Genomic DNA, 15,822 nt, shown 5'->3' on the forward strand with positions numbered 1-15,822 from the left:
TTTAACTGTATCTAACCTTATATCATCCACCCGAACTGCCATGTTGATTACTATCCCATTGGCAATTACAACTCTTCTATCCAATTTTTTTATCACAATCGCTGGGTTTCTATGTGAGAACGTAACCAGGGCTAACATCACTCATTGCCTTCAAACTTGCCTCGAAAGATCGTCACAAGGGGTTCATGATACACCAAAATACGATTATATATTCTAAGAAAAATTAATCATTTGTTTCTTTTTGCAGACCTGAGTTCACAATTTGACTGTTTACCTAACGGTGAACCAATTCCCGGTATTCCTCGTTCCGGCACTTCTCCTTCTGCTTCTGATGATAAACATTCTTCAGAAAGAGAGCCTCATGTTCGTGTCAGGTCCAGGTCGCCTCCTGGCAGGAATAATTCTTTAATCATACATGGATTTGATTTCGGAGAACTAAGATTTATTCGCTTTATTCCTAAAATCAACCCGCACCGGCAATTTGAAATTCGAAGATACACGTTTCCGCTCGATACGCCACTTCAAGTGCGCGGAATTCATAAAATCCGTATGGCCATGCCAACCGAAGAGCAAAAAGTAATAACAACATCCACCAGTGACATCGTTGCAATATTGGAAACTAATACAACACTTCGTGGAATATATAATCACGAAGGAAACCGGGTGGGCTTAAACATGGGAAACGGCACGGTTTTCTTATTGTCCCCAGAATTAATTAAAGAAACTCCAATTAGCAGACGTCAGCCAATTCCAAAGCATTTTAAAATAATAAACATTAGCGACATTTCTCCACGCCATTAATTCAGCTGAAAAAAATGATAACATAAAATATTATATTTTTCGAACTGTCTACTGTTACGAAAAGCGATTAGGCAATTCTTTGACTTCCACTGCTACATTTTCATGTTCAAAATAATTTTTAAAAATAACTTTTTGAATTTAATTCGGATTGAATTTTGGACGGAAAATGCCAAATGCGTATCAAATTGGCTTTAAATTATTTTAAAGTTTAGACAAATTTTTAAGCTTCGTGTTTGCTATTTGGACATCTTGGAATTAAATTTGAATTAATACAATTGTCTGGCGTTGTATCTCGTATTTGATCATTCGCTTCTTATTACATTAGTACAAGGAGTGTTCAAAAAGTAAGTTTCCCTAGTCTGCCGTTTTGCCCCAGCGCCATCTAGCGAGCTGGGGCCGAACATAGTTTTAGTTTAGGATATACCGATAAGAGCGGAACAGGTCTTAGCTGCCGAAAAAATTTTTTTCATCAGTACCGGCTCGGAAATCATGGAGCTACCTGTGAAAAACGTGTCCACTTGTGAGTTGCGTGCAGTTATTCGCTTTTTAACTGCAAAAGGGTTTAATGACAACGAAATTCACACTGAATTAGTGTCTATTTCTGGTGGTAAATGCATGAGTGTGTCATGAAATTTTCCTGCAGACTGAAGTCTTGTTTGTTTGTGATCATCTGAAAGCAGGTGTGGGATCCACCTCGCACAAACTTTACGGTAAGCAAGATGATCTGGTATGATCGTGTGGATTGAAGTTCGACAAATATCGATTTCAGAAGGCATTGAGTCCAAAATTCTGTCAATTGTAAAGCGCCTATCCGCCAAAATGATTTGTTCGACTGCTGCGACTGCGTCATCTGTAATGTCGGTTTTTGGCCTGCCTGCACGCTGCTCATCATGAACTTCTCCGCGTCCTTAGAGTAAATATGTACGCCACCGACGCACCATTTGCACACTCATGCATTTGTAATCATAAATATGCACTAATTCAGTGTGAATCTCGTTGCCACTAAGCCCTTTTGCAGTTAAAATGCGAATAACTGCACGAAACTCACAAGTGGACACGTTTTTCACAGGTAGCTCCATGGTTTCCGAACCAGTACTGATGAAAAAAAATTTTTCGGCAGCTAAGACCGGTTCCGCTCTTATCGGTATATCCTAAACTAAAACTATGTTCGGCCCCAGCTCGCTAGATGGCGCTGGGGCAAAACGGCAGACTAGGGAAACTTACTTTTTGAACTCCCCTCGTACATCAAATCTATATTAGAGTGATAATGTCAGAATACAGTTAAAATGAAATGTGAATATTTCAGATGGATTTATTCTTGGCAATTATCCTCAATTCTATTAGTGAATATTGTCGTATACTATTTTTTTAAGTTTAAGCGAATTTGTTTATTTTTAGATTTACGACAATAAAAATATGTGAGATTCAATCTGTACTCTATCCCAATTGTTATTTTCTTCCAAACTTTATTTGTGTTTTTTGAAAATTAGTACGAATTTATTCATATTGAAAAATTGATTTGAAGAGAAAATTAAAGAACACTTCAAATGATTTCGTAAAATTTCGAAAAAATATAGAAGTTTTTAAAGACAATTTTTTTTCATTTTTAAGAATACAAAATTTTAGAATTTGTATTCCAGTAAATGGAATGGAAGCTTCTAATGTGTCCCCTAAGGGTTTACATTTTTCTTACACCTTCTCTATTCCTTTACACACCCTCCACACACTTACTTGGTGGTGGAAGGGGGACCTACAGTTTAAGGTGGGTTCCGAACCACCAAGAGCAACAGCCTTAAGTACTTAGAGAAAACCTTTTTCTCTAGAGGTACCGGTCCCACGACTCTCCGGAGATGAACAACTCCCTTGCTAGGCTAGTGTTCACCGCATGGGCCACCGAGACTCTTCCAGAGTGCGAGGCGGGAATCGAATCCGCAAGACGAAGGAGTGAGTCCAAAGCCTACGCTTTAGCCCCCACGACCATCGTCCCACTTCTGTATTCCAGTAAAGTTGAAAGATATTTGTAAGTCTCAAATAAGTTTAAAAAAAATAATTTTAACATTTTGAAAATTTTAAGAGGATAAACAAATTTTCCTACGATTTTTAGGAAAATTTTTTATGCTTTTTTTATGAAAAATTAATTTAAAGTTTTTCAAATCATTTCAAATGATTTTATTATTTGATGAAAAAGTATCTGGAGACTGCAATTTATTTTTATTTTGGAGAATTAAGAAAATAATTGTAGGAAAAAATCAAATAAGTTTGAAAAATATTCAGAAGTTTTAGGTAGAGTCAAAAATAATATGAAAATTGGATAAATTTTAATAAATGCACAGCAAGATCTAGAGTTTTTAATATTTAGAACAACAAATTTAGAAGTATTTTGAGAAGTTTGAAAGTTTTCGAGAGAATAAACAAATTTTCAAAGATTTCTGATGAAATTGAAAATTATTTTTTATATTTACAACTTAATTTAAAAAGACTGTTAAAAATTTGGTTAAAAATTTTTAAGAGATTTCCAAAATTGTCGAAAAAAAATTTAACAAAATTCCAAATATTTCAAAATATATCTAAATGAATGAATTATTTATTTAACAAATTAATTATTGAAAGTAGAAATAATTTTCCTCATTATTTTTTTTTCGAAAGTTTCTTTTATTATGACAGTTATGATTTTTCCAATATTACCATATTATTATATTAGATAGACATGAGGCGATATGATTGGTAACAAGTGAATGTACGAGAAGTTGGTTTTAGAATATGTTTCGAAAACGAACAAGTCCGATCAAAAAAATCTTTCCGAATCTCTTGAAATCCCTGACAATATATTAAAAACCATGATGACATTCAGATATCGTTTAAAATTCCGTTTAATCTTCTGAAAACTTATGAAATCCTCCCAAATTCCTGTATATACTTTGGAATCTTTTCAAATCTCAAAAAATCATCGAGACCCCTTTAAATATTTTGAATTCTCTTAAAAACGGTTGAAGTTCTTGAAAGTTTGTGTAATATTTTCAAATCTTATGATATTTCTCGAAATTGGTTAAATTCCTTTTCTGTGATGTGTGCTATAAACCATAGTATTCGAAAAGTGTCTCCATTAATACAGAATACATACAAATTTCAAAACCGGAAAGTAACAGAAAGTATATAAAAATAGTTTGAGGTTTTTCTGTAAGAAGATTCACAGGGCAAAAGTGTCTAAATAGCTTCAAGCTTGCTTCATAATATTGCCACAAGGGATTCATCATACACCATCATACAATTAACTACTATAAGAAAAATTTAATCCTCCGTTTGTTGTTGCAGAATTGACTTCACAGTTTGAATGTTTACCTAATGGCGACCCTATTCCTGGTGTTCCTCGTTCTAGACCTTCTTTTTTCCTGATCTACATCATTCTTCTAAACGATCTGTATCTACTGATAAATCACCTCTTCGTGTCAGGTCCAGGTCTTCTCATGCCAGACCTGCTCTTCCTGCTCTTCGTGCTAGGTCCACAACTTTTAGTAAAAGGTCCAGACCTTCTCGTGCCTGGCACCCTCCTTCTCTCTTATTTGGATATAGCATTGAAGAAATGGGACTTCTTCGGCTTGTAACGAACACCAATCCCCAATGGCGATTTGAAATTCGAAGATACACTTTTCCTGCTGATAAACCAATTCAAATACGTGGAGTAGGACGTTATAACTTTAATCCCATGCCAACCGAAGTACGAATTGTTTTAAGAACAGACACTGGCGACGTCGTTGCAATAATGGAAAGTAATACAATTCTTCGTGGAATATATAATTACGATGGATAACGGGTGGACGTAAACATGGAAAGCAGCAGAGTTTTCGAATTGACCTCAGAATTAGCCAGTGAAACTCCATTAAGTTCCAGTTCCATAATCTCAAAGAATTTTAAAATAATAAAAGTAAAGAACATTGCTCCAGATGAATAATTCATTGGAAAAAAATTAGAGTTACGGACAATTCCGTAATACTAGTCAGTGCCAATATTGTTTTTGATTCGACGTCAGATCAAAATGTTACAAGTAACTGGTGATTATAAATAAAGAGTGTATTCTGGATCTGAAGGCCTCAAGCTTTTGCCACCTACAAATTGGTCTTTTTGATATCAAAATAATCCTGGCATTTTTTCAGAATTAAAAAAAAATATTACAATTACTCCATGACCTTCTAACGGCAATTTGAAAGTAGAATCATTATTGCAGGCCTCACAGTCTATGGGATATAATATAGGGACCTATGGGTACTTTTTGTGACATTCATAGGATACTTTTTCACGCTAAAAGGTTAAAAATTAAGGATATTTCCATAAGACTTCGAAAAAATTCTAAGTAATTCAAATAGTTTGGAAACATTTTTTAAATAAAAAAAGAATTCCATTCATTTTTGGAAAATTATAATAAACTTAGAAGAATTCGATGGAATTTATAAGAATTCAAATAGAAAAATTTTAAAGTCCATTGACTTAAGTATAATTGAGTAAATTTAGAAGAATTTAAATGAATTTGAAAACTCCCTAAAAAATTCTAAAAAGTTTAAAAGAATTCAGATAAATTAATAAGAATTCAGACTGAATTACAAAAAAATCAAATTTTTGAAAGCATACTGATTTATAACAAAAAAAAGAAAGAATTTAAATAAATTAGAAATATTTTATAAATTTCCATTGATTTCAGTAAAACTTGAGTGAATTTAGCGGAATTTGAGGAATTTGAGAAGAATTCGATAAAATTCATAAAAAATTAAGCTGAATTCAAAAAGAAATTAAGTGAATTGGAAACAATTAAAAAATATGAAAAAATTGATTGAGTTGAGTAAGTTTGAAATAAGTTTAGAAGAACTAAAGAGAATCCAAGAGAATGTGATGAAGTGTATACGAATTTAAGGTGAGTATTAAAGACTTTAATACGAATTAAACAAAAACCTTTTTGAAAGTCCATTGTATTGAGAAGAATTGAGTCAATTTAGAAGAATTGAGGAAATATTTACACGAAGTCAGGGCGAATTCCAAATGAATTGCAAAAAATATTTCAAAACCTCTCCAAATCTTTGTAAGGCTACTCTTTTCTAATCAAAGAAGTGACTAATGCCCACAAAATGATTAAAAAGAATTTAAATGACTTCAAAATAATTGGAAAAATCCCTTAAAAGTATTAAAACCTTTGGAAATCCCGCGAACTTCTAATTTCAGATACTTTGAAAATAAAACGATCTTAATTTTGAAATGATTTGCAATGTAATTGCTTTTAAATTTAAAATTTAATCTTGGGTGCTTTCCAAAAATTCAAATTCGGGAAAACTCCCGAAACATATAAAATCCTTTAAAATCTTTCAAAATCTCTTGCAAGCTTTTAAAGTTCTTAAAAATGCTCAGGAATGACAAACATTTCAAATCCTTTGATCATTTCATCAAATGAATCATAAAAATGTAAAAGAAGTTCAAAGAATGGATATGAATTCCGGATAAAAAATATTATTAAATCTCATAAAAATATAGGAGATCTGGTGATATTTAGAAAATTCTTTATTCTAAAATATTTTAAACGCTTTAAATTCCTTAAAATTAAGGAAATTAATAATTCCTTGAAATATTTTACAATTCCCTAAAATATTGAATAAAAAGGACAATTCAGAAATAGCCCGCGTAGAAATCCAATGAGGGATCCGGTCGGGTGCCGCCTTAAATCGGGCGCTGGTAGGGGAAACTGGCCGGGATCCGGGTAAAAACGCCACGGAAAGCTGGTCGGAACCCTGTTCAATACCGGCGGGGGTCCGTTTGGGTAATCCGGCCACGTAGCGGTTAAAAAAAATTGCATCAGGCGAAAAATTGGTAACTTGTTTTGTCTTTTAACATTTCAAGCGGGCGCATGGGCGGTAGTCTACCGTCAGACTTTTATTAGTCTGTTTATTGTATATCTATTTTATATATCGTTCAAAATTACAAAGGTTTATGGTGAGAAATTGCGTTGCAAAATAAGTCATAAAAAAGGCGGGCCCGCATGAGGGTTAAGGCTCATCCTAAAGAATACGGTGAACTTAAAAAGGCAAATCAATTTAATCAATTCCTGCGACGAAATCAGAGTAGAATTTCAGTCACTGATGATAAAATCTCTTAGCAATTGTTTCATTTTGGAAACCACGTGGTGTTGTTATTTATGAAGAAAAAAAGGAAAAAATGTATATACAATAGTATATTTTAACTAAAATAATAATTATCTTTGCACTAAGTGGGGGTTTTAAACTGCGATTGCTGAAATAAGGTTGATTTTAATTATGGATCTCTATTTTATTTGTGAACTACGAAGACACGACGCGACGTGAGTGCAATATGCATCCTCGTTTGAGATGCTAAACTGAAAATTACCGGGTGTCTACGCAGACGCGCGATGTGGAAAGCGCCATATATGGCGGCAAGTTTGAAAGAGTACAGACTAAACATTGTCTGAAAATAGAGAAATTTATACAAATTGTAACATTTCTGTTACAAAAGAAAATGCTGATTTTGTTTCAATTGCCACTGTCAATGGATTATTTTACTTTGACATACCTGGAATGTATTACTTTTAGTAAAATACATCACCTGGATTTTTCAGCCTTAAAAAAATTCAAGTTTCTAGCAGGCCTAATTTAAAAATATATTTGTTAGATTCGGTCAAAGATATGGTTGATGAATTTCTCTGAATGTGTATATATGTTACAAAAATATATTTTTGTACTCACGATCGCTACTAATCAGGAAGCTGAACGTGACGAGAGTGGTGAAAATGAATGTGAAAATATCCAAGGAAAATCCAAAAGCAGAACTCGTCACTATAAACATAAACCAAGAAGAAGTGTGTAAGTCCTGGAATTTGTCGAATTCTTGTTTGAGAATATCTTGTGCCCCAAACGCTCTGATCGTCGTGAGTCCATTCAGAGTTGCATTCAAATGAGTAAATACTGGAGATCGAGCTAAAAAACAAAAAATAATCATAATCAGAACCGAGCAGATCTTTTTACTCCGACATGTACAGTGTGCATACAACAAATTAGACAAAATGGCTTCTTCACTTGGTCTTTCTTTTCATGATCGAATGGGACCTTTAAATTCAATTCTGTAATGCATTAGGCTCTATTCGGCCGAGTGTATTTTATGAAATGAAGGGAAATGATAAGTTTTTCAGGGTAGTCAGGAGTATAATTATGAAAAATAAAGTTGCTCAAATACAAACGTGCGGTTTGGGCGAGCGATATTAAATATTTAATGAAAAAAAATGATATTAACCAAACTTTGACTCCAATTCAACAATTGTTAATTATTTGCAAAATTAACACAAACGATTGCATTCCTTAAAAACAATTGTAACGAATTGAAAATATTTTCTAAGTTTTTCATAACAGCTTTCATGAATTATTTCATTAATATTATGGAAAATTAAAGTTACTAATAATTTCCGTTGAAAAAATCGTTTAACTGCTTATATATTTTTACTCATCTCGTTAAAATAAAATTTTTTCTCATTGTGCAAAACTTTTTGTCAATTATTTTCAGTAAACAAAAAATATTGCAATATTTATAAACAATTGTCTTAAATTTAAACTTTTCTTAAATTTTGTTATACAAACCGCAAAACATTTTTTTAAATATTAATTGAAAAAGTTGGAAAATAATTCAGTATTTGCGCGATCTTATAGAAATTCGTGTAATCAGCATTGCATTGAAAAACAAAGCACTTATACCCCATTATTCCTATTAATCATAAAAAAATATTGATACATTTTCAATCTAAAAGCCTCAAAGCTTAATCATAAAGCAAAAACATTCGATAAATTCCCTTTTTTAAATTTAAAAAGCATAAAATTCCACATTTAGGGCACTTTCCCTATCTGCTTGAATAATTTTCGGCCTAAAAGTACAGCCAAAGCCGCCCTCGGTCGCGCTCAAAATTTCCGTTAGAGTTCCGGAATCGAGGGCGAGGTTCGAATCTCGATTCTTCCATTCTAAAAAAATGTTGATTCCGTGTATCGAAGAATTAACAGTAGGAATCGATTCTAGATTACGATTCCAACGATTTCCTTATCTTTAAAAAAAAATATTATTTAAAATTTAATTAGAATTCATTAATTTCAATTCAGATTAACAATAAAAATAATAATTAATAATCAATTGAACACAAAAATTAAAGTTCGCTGTGACTATTTTAGTAAAAAAGCAAGAGTCAAAGAGATATGGATGCACGTTGATGCAAATGGATTACTAATAAGTAGAAACCTGACGCAAGATGCGACATCTCAGTGGGCACAAAATTCGGCGACGTGTTTACGTCATCGTTACATCTTTACGACCGGTCGCACTGGAAGCAAGCGTGAAAAGAAAGATTCGACGCTCAAGAATCGAATCTACCCTTGATTCGACCACGGGGCTGATGGCAGAAAATCGAATACACCAAACCTAACCTAAATTCGTTCTCGTGTCATACTGATTCAACTTTTTTTTTACTGGCATACTTTTATTTGAACTTGGTTGGTGCAAAATTTTAAATAATTCAGAATTAAATGTGCAAAATAAAGCAAAAAACTTACTCATTCCCTCCAAACGTTTAACGTTCTTGCTGGTTCTGAGGTACACTTTCCGAATCCAATAAAATATGGAACCTAGTATCACAATCGGAATCACATACAAATAATTGACAATACAGGTGACGATCAGAGTACCACACATCATCATGACAATTTGACCAGCATCGAGTGTCGCTTTCGGTAATAATTCGTCTATCGCACCCATATCTTTGGAAAATCTATTCAATATTCTTCCGCTAGGATTTGTATCAAAGAACAGCATTCCTGTTCTAATTAAGGCTCCGAACACCATATCATGCAGACGTTGACTTGCTCTCATACAAAGAGCATAAAAGGCAAAAGATCTTGTTATGCCAATACAAAAAATAGAAGCGACTATTCCTGTATAGATGTAAATATAGGTCTCTTGTGACCAAGGTTGGACGTCAAAAAGTCCGGTGTTTGTTATGTTCCTGGACATGTTCATGGATGTGAAGTACCGAGATTCTTCTGCTGTCGTCCTGAAATTTATGTAATAAGAGACGCAATTTTCGTGCTCTGGATAAATCATGGTGTAATTTTTTTTTAATTACTGGAAATGTTATCAAATGTGAGAGGTAGCTCTTTAAACTAATTAATCTAAAAATATTAAAATTCAGGGTGGCGATTCGGCGGACGATTTCAAATTTTTCAACTGCAAAATTAAAATTTTATGCCTACGAAAAAGATTGAATTCTCGATCATTTCCCGGTTAAGTCGCCACCCTAAAATCAATTCCTTTTTGAAGAAAGATCATCTCCATTGCTCCACTGTGAATCGAGCCACAAAACTTTCGATTGCCGGTCGGATGTCTTTCCTGTAAGCTATTAAGTTGTTCGCACAAGAAAATACATGTGCAGTATGCTGGAAACGGCTCACGCACCGTCTGTCCGTGCACACAAATAGAACGCCAACCAATCGCGTGCGATCTGTCGCGCTGCTGCGGTGCGAGCTGGCTATGTACCGTTCACCTATGGGTCCGGCACTCGAACCAAATTCGCAACGTCGAAAACTTTTGCGTCGCGAGTGGCGATCCGATATGTGAACAGTACGTAGCCAGGCCGCACCGCAGCAGCGCGACAGATCGCGCATGATTGGTTGGTACTCTGTGTGCGTACACGGCCGGCTCGTGCGTGAGCTGTTTTAATCGTACTGCAGGCGTATTTTCTTGTGCGAACACCTTTAGAGAGATCGAAATAATAATTTTATTTTCGAAATAGATGCAATCTCAAGACAGGTGTTACGTTTATGATACGAGTAAATTTAAAGGAATCTGTATTATCATCAGAGATGGTTACCACCAATCAGTGTAGACATCATTCCACCAACCGTGAAAATAGAAATCAACACTAGGGTAAGTGTGGGTATTACTGCGGATGCTTTATTGTCTGCGGTTTCAATTATAAATAATTATTTAGAATGTTCTCAATGTATATAATGTTTTGAAGCAATTCAGAAAATTATTATGTGATTTATTTATACTTATCACCATTGAATCAAATCAAATATCTATGTTCTTAAACAATTTATTCAATATATTTTTTACCAAAGCAGTATTTGACGCACATCAAGGCATTGCCTTGATTAATGAATTACTGCGGTTTTCCAGACGCTCTATCATAAACTCCAAACTAACCTTTCGTAGTCGCCAGTGATAATGCCTGTCAAATTCGCAGTATATTTCTAATGTTGCACTATTGTAATTTAAAGAAATGGTTAATAAATTTATAAGTAAGCATAACTTAAATTTCGCAAAATATTTGTAACTTCACTTAAAATAAAATCGCAGTATTATCAGCGCAGTGAAGGGATCACCGCAGTAGTTTGTCGCGCAGTAAGGGATCGTCCACAAATTACGTAAGACGTTTTTCTTTTGTTTGAATAAAGACGAGCATAAAATTGCTGTGAAGTTGAGAAGGACACAACGATATAAACAAAAGAAAAACATCTTACGTAATTTGTGGACGATCCCTAAATCATGTAAACCCGCAATAATACCCACATTGAACATTTTTTTTGGATTCGAATTTTTCACGTAAATCTGATCTATTTTCAAGGTTTACCAAATAAGTTATATTAATTAAATGCCAAATATTGATTCACAAATTAATGTGTAACGAATATCTCATTCAAACACTTGTTTTTTATCTTCAAAAGTCGATAAAGTAAACTTCACAAAAAAAGAAAATACTTAACTTCTTTTCTAGAAAAGATGGAAAATAAATTTTAAAATTAAATTTTTTCTGGAAAAGATCATCTACATCGCTACATTGGGAGTGAAACCTAATGCAATCTAAAAATAATCAAATTAAGAGAGATACTTACAGGAAAGGAACATAAAGATCGTTAAGACTAGCAGCGAGTTGCGTCACAACAAAAAGGACAAAAACCATGAAAGCGAATATTAAATTGCCGCCAGCCCTAAAATAATTCAAAAATATTGAACCCTTCACTGTTCCTCGTGAAGTTCCTTCGACTAATCCTTCCACATTTTCGAGATCATCCTCATCTTCTTCACCGTCAGTATCACCACCAACTTCCGGGGTTTTACTCTATTAAAAAAAAATACACACAAAAATAAAAAAATGCTTAAAAAATTCAACTCACTTCAATGTTATAAAAAGTATAATAAATTAAATTCACTTTCGACGACTTACTCGATTACTTGAAGTAGAAAACTGCCTTTTAAACGAAGACTTTTCAATCGAAGAATCTTCGCCACCTTCAGGATTTGTTTCAGCAGCAATGAGACTCACATATTCAGGATGTTGATACAAAAGTTGTTGATAAGTTTTGTACAATTCCATTTTTCCTTGATCAAGAAGAATAATCGCATCGACTCCTTTAATATATTGAAGCTGATGAGTAGCCAGAATTCGAGTTTTTCCAGCTAGATAATGTTTGATGCACTCATCAAACAAATGTTTACCCACATGGGCATCAACCTAAAAAAAGGGGGGAAATTGGTCAAAGTAGAAGACATGCGTTTATAAAAAAGGGTTTTCTAACCTATCTAGGACACAGTAGACTCTCACACGGCACGTGTCTTACCCAGCGGCGCTGATTTGGTGGTAGCGTATCTGCTTGCTACTAGAGATGCTGTGGGGTTCGAATATTTCAGCTAGAAATGTTCTTTGTACATTATTCGTGATAATTATTAGTAAATTATCTCGTAATAATTAATGATAAATCCATTTATTTTCATTCTTTTATTTTTCTCCTTCTTTCCGTGATTGTTGTTAGTAACACGTTAGTGTTTTTAAAACGACAAAATCAATAAAAGTGAGAAAAGTTCTGCCAGTTGTAGTGGATAAACGTAAAAACAAATTTCTAGGCAAAAGATACGAACCCGACAGCAGCAGGGTCGCTAGGAGACACGCTACAACCAGGCCAGCGCCGCTGGATGAGAGAAGTGTCGCGAGACTGATCCCAGTAGGAAAAAAAAAACAAAGACGTCCTAGAGATTTCTTCGGGAAGTCCCTGAGGCGTCTTTTGAAAAATGTATTTTGGAAATCCGTGGGATGCTCTTAAGACATCTAATGTCAGTCTGAAAGACGTCTTGAGAATGTCCATCTATTTAAGACGTCTTTAAGTCGTCTTTAGGACATTGGACGTCTTAAAGACGTTGATTAGGCTGACATAGGACGTCCAAGGAACGTCCCAAGGACGTTTTGGGATTTTTGTAGTTTTGTGCCCACTGGGATACTAGTGAATCAGGGAAGGTAGCCGCAAATTTCAAAAATTAATATTTTCAAAATTGGGCTCCACTTACAAAAAAGCCGTGACACGTGCCGAATGAAATTCAATAAACTTTTGAATCAAGCTCACGCAACCTCGATTTGAATTTCCACCCTCCGGTCTTCCCCAATTTTTCCCGGCAAGCCTTCAGGGAGTGGCTCAATAATGCGGGTGCTTGATGAGGAACTCGGTCCGGACCACCGGGCGCTTTGTGAGAGTAGTGTATTTAAAATGTTTAGATTTTATTTCAATTAGTTTGGCGAAATAAATTGTTCATGATCCTGCAAAGGAACCTGTACCGAAAAGGGAGCCTCTGAATGATCCTGTATGTGTTCCTGTAAAGACGAAGTTCCAAAAAAATACAATAACTCTAAACGCAGGAGTAGAATTTTCCACTAAACTAGATTAATTTTCAACAAAAAAGGACTTTTTAATAAAATACCTCAATTTCACGAAAAAGTTGAATTTTTTATTATAAAAAGAACCATTTTCGACAAAAAATTGAATAGGTACATTTTTAATTGCCAAATTAATTTTTCAACAAACAAAAAAATAAAATTTCAAGATACCATTTCAATTTCCAACCAAAGAGATGAATTTTTAACTAAAATTTTGGAATTACCAACTAAAAAATGCTTTTTAAAGAAATTAGTTCAACTTTAAAACCTTTTCGTTGAATTTCTAACCAAAAAGGTGAATTTCCAATCAAATGAAAGAATTCTCACCCAAAAAATTTGAATTCTTAACCAAAAATTTGAATTTTCAACTAAAAAAGATAAATTTTTGAAAAAATTCATGAGTTCTGAACCAAATAGTTGAATATTTAACTAAAAAAGAAGAAATTCCAATCAAAAAGATTAATTTACTCCCAATAAAGACAAATTTCTAATAAAATTAAAGAATTCTCAAGAAAAAAGATAAGATTTAAATTAAAAAGGTGAATTTTGGAACAAAAAGATTAATTTACTATTAATAAGACCAACTTTAAATAAAGTTAGAGAATCCTCATCCAAAAAATTGAATTTTTAAAAAAGAAAGAAAAAAAGTTACGAATTTTCCATAAAATTCAAGAATTCTCAATAAAAAAATCGAATTTGTAAGAACCCACTGGACACAAAATTTGGCGACGTCTGTACGACATCGTTACGACATCTTTACGACAACTTTACGACATCCTATGTCCATGTCGGTAAGTCCATTTCGGCATTGGATGTCGTTAATTTTTCGTAAAGATGTCGTAACGATGTCGTAAAGACGTCGCCGAATTTTGTGCCCACTGGGAATGAATGTAAAAAATTTATTTTTTATTTTTAAGAAAGTAGTTTGACTTTAAAACCGAGTTTTTAAATTTTCGAACGAAAAGGTGAAATTTGAAATAAGAACATTAATTTTCTAATAAAAAAAAACGAATTTTCAACAAAGTCCAAGAATTCTCAACCAGAAAGTTAAATTTTTAATTAAAAAGATGAATTTTGAAACTAAAATATTAACTTACTACCAAAAAGACAAATTTTCAACACAATTGAATAATTTTAACCTAAAACTTAAAGTTTTAACTAAAAATTATCTATTTTTAACAAAAGTCAAGAATTATGAATAAAACAGTTAAATTTTAAAGGAAAAAGAAGAATTTATAAGCAAAAGGATTAGTTTACTGTCAAAAAGACGAATTTGGAATAAAGTTCAAGAATTCTGAAACAAAAATTTGAATTTTAAACTAAAAAAGAAGAATTTATAAGAAAAAAAAAGATTAATTTTTTACCAAAAAGACGAATTTTTAATAAAATTCAAGTGATTATCGACTTTCATTCCACAAGTAACACGGCTTTTTTATTTATCCACTACAACTAGCAGAATTTTTGTCACTTTTAGTAATTTTGTCGGTTTAAAAACACCCACATGTTACCGAGAGCAATCACGGAAAGAATGAAAAAATTGTTTCATTAATAATTACTAATAGACAATTTATTAATAATTATGAATGAATTATAATATGTAATTTGAAAATAATCATTAATAATTAATAATAATAATAAATAATTATTAGTAATTATTGATTGATCCTAGCCACAAAGCAACGGAGTCGCAAGCTGAACCGCTTACCACCAGGCCAGCGCCGTTGAATGAGAGGTATGTCGTGTGACTGATAATAGTGATTTAATTTTCGACCCTCAGGTCTTCCTCTTGTAAATTCCAAAATTTGTAATACGTGTAACTCTACTTTGACTGTGCATGGGATCCTGAACAATTTCCTGTACATGAACCCGCGTCTAAAATAACTTTGTGAAAGAATCCTGTACACGATCATTGGCAGGTTCATTTTAAGGTACCTTTTCACATTCATGTACAGGTACCTTTCAGGTTTATGTACAGGTTCCTTTCCCAAATTCCTGTACAGGTTCTTTTCCCAAATTCTTGTACAGGAACCTTCAAGATTACTTATACAGGTACATGTGGAGTTTCACATCCGGGGACATGGCCAGGATCCTCCGAGGTTCCTGTATAGGAACTTTTAGCTGGGAATCATTGAAATTCTTCAATTTAAACAAAATAATTTTCTTTCCACAAGAATATATTTACCGCACTTAGTGGATCATCCAGTAAATAAATATCAGCTTGTCTGTAAACGGCCCTGGCCAAATTGATTCTAGCTTTTTGGCCTCCAGACAAGGAACTCCCTCTGTCTCCA

At 33.4% G+C, this 15,822-nt stretch overlaps 1 pseudogene; it reads right to left on the bottom strand.

Moving 5' to 3' along the window:
• Window positions 1-15,822, bottom strand: part of LOC117167637 — a 98,989-nt pseudogene that overhangs the window by 14,609 nt on the left and 68,558 nt on the right.

The sequence above is a fragment of the Belonocnema kinseyi genome, chromosome 2, assembly GCF_010883055.1.
Source record: "Belonocnema kinseyi isolate 2016_QV_RU_SX_M_011 chromosome 2, B_treatae_v1, whole genome shotgun sequence".
Classification (NCBI taxonomy): domain Eukaryota; kingdom Metazoa; phylum Arthropoda; class Insecta; order Hymenoptera; family Cynipidae; genus Belonocnema; species Belonocnema kinseyi.